Genomic DNA, 2,500 nt, shown 5'->3' with positions numbered 1-2,500 from the left:
AGGGGGCGACGGTCGCAAGGAGAGACGGAGAGAAGGAAGCAGGCCGGGAGAAAAGGCGAGGAGAGGACGACACTGGAGGGACGGACAAGGAACTGAATGGAGCAAAGCCCAAAGAGACGGGAGAGGAGACCACTGCATCACAGACGGTAGGATCTGAAACGGACATGGATATAGAGGAAAAAATAAAACAAATGAGGAAAAGACAGAACACTCAGAGGCATACGAGGATAAATAAGAAAAGTAAAACTAAGGAAAAAACAAAATGAAAATAACAATACTAATAATGTTAATAATAATCTCAATAAATGCAAGGGGGCTAAAGAACAAAAACAAAAGAAATCAGATATTTGGTGACAGCAATTATGATATAATATGCTTACAGGAAACACACTGGGATGAGAGATGTATGAAAGAGGTGGAGGATGAATGGAGGGGAGATGTGTTTGCAAATAATGGAGATGGGAATGCAAGAGGTGTAGCTATATTAACAAAAAAGGGAGTGATAGGGAATGTGACAAGGTGTGAAGATGAGGGAGATGGGAGGGTGATAGGGATCAAGTTTGAGTATATGAATGAGGAGATTAAGCTAGTAAATGTGTATGCGCCGAATGAGGAGAAAGAAAGAAAGGAGATGTTTGAAAAGATGGGAGTGATGTGTGATGAAAACTGTATGATCGTGGGGGACTTTAATGTGTGGTGTGGGAAATTGGATGTGTCAAGGAACATGCATTTTAAGAATGACACAACAAGGGAGGTGCTAGAAAAGATAAAGAGTATGAAAGGATTGAGTGATGTATGGAGAGAAAGAAATCCAGAGGGGAGAGAGTTCTCAAGAGTACAGCTGGTGAAAGGGGAACTGAAACAGAGTAGGATAGATTTAGTATTGAGCACAAAGGGCATAGCGGAAAGGATTAAAGGTATAGAATATATAGTCACAACATATAGTGATCACAAGGTGTTAAAATTTACAATAGGGGGGGAAATAAGGAGAAGAGGAGGGGGAGTGTGGTGTATGAATGGGCAGCTGCTTAAAGATGAAAAATATAAAAAAGAAGTGAGAGAATACATAATGTGGGAGATGAATGAGAGAATGTATGAGGAAGACACAGGGAGGTGGTGGGAGAGACTGAAAGAGGGGATAAGGAACATGAGCAAAAAACACAGCAGGAACCGGGGAAAGAAAGAAAGAGAGAAGATACAAAGGCTAAAAAAGGAGTTAGAGGAAGAGGGGAAGAAAGCAGGGGAAGGGCTTAATATTGACATAGAGGGATATATAAGAAAGAAAGATGAACTTAAGGAAATAGAACAGGGAAAATGTGAGGGAGCTATAATAAGAAGTAGAGCGAAATATGCGATAGAGGGAGAAAAATGTACAGGGTATTTCTTAAGACTAGAGAAGATAAGGCAGGAGAAAAAGTATTTTGAGCAAGTGGAGGGGAAAGGGGGGGAAAAAATAACAGAGCTTGTAGGGATAGTGGAAAGAGTAGAAGAGTTTTATAGAGAGTTATATAAGAAAGAAGCGTTAGATGAGGAGAGCAGTAGGCAGGTTATAGACAAGATGGAAGCTAGACTGAGTGATGAGGATAGAGAGGTGTGCGAAGGAGAGATAAGTAAGGGAGAGATAGAGAAAGCAATAAATGGGTTAGGCAGAAATAAGAGTCCAGGGATAGATGGAATAATAGGAGAATTTTATATAGAGTTTAGAGAAGAATTAGTACCAGTGTTGGAGAGATTATATAGATGGGTAGAAGAGAAGGGAGAAATGCCGCAGAGTATGACAACAGGTCTAGTGAGCATAATATATAAAAAAGGGAGTAGGGACAAATTAGAAAATTACAGGCCACTCACAATGTTAAATGGGGATTATAAGGTATTAGCAAAGGTGTTAGCAAACAGAATGAAGGAAGTAATAGGGACGGTGGTGGGAAGCACACAAGCGTATAGCATACCAGGGAGAGACATAGCCGACACAATAAGTAGTATTAGAGACACAATAACACACATGAAGGAGAACAATGGAGGGGCAGTAGTTAGTTTAGATCTTAACAAAGCTTTTGATAGAGTAGATCACAGTTATTTGTATAAAGTGTTAGAGAAGATGGGATTTGGAGGAAGGTTGATAGGATGGGTTAGGCGAATGTATGAAAGAGCAGGCAGTAAGATTAAAGTCAATGGGATAGTCACAGGTGAAGTTAGATTAGAAAGGTCAGTGAGGCAGGGATGTCCGCTATCGGCTCTGCTGTACTCCTTGTCAGCAGAGCCGTTAGCGGTACTCATACTGCAGAATAGGAGGATTAAGGGCATAGAACTACCGGGCGGACAGGTGAGCACACTATATCAATATGCGGATGATACAACAGTGACAGTGAGGGACAAGGAAAGTGTAGTACAGGTATTACAAAGTGTAGAACTGTATGGGAGGGCATCAGGAGCTAAAGTAAATATAGAAAAATCTGAAATAATGTATATAGGGGAAAGCAGAGGAGGGGAGGGAGTGAAA

This window comes from Limanda limanda, chromosome 7 (genome assembly GCF_963576545.1).
Source record: "Limanda limanda chromosome 7, fLimLim1.1, whole genome shotgun sequence".
Classification (NCBI taxonomy): Eukaryota; Metazoa; Chordata; class Actinopteri; order Pleuronectiformes; family Pleuronectidae; genus Limanda; species Limanda limanda.
The sequence above is the reverse complement of the archived record's forward strand: the minus strand, read 5'-3'. Positions refer to the sequence as shown.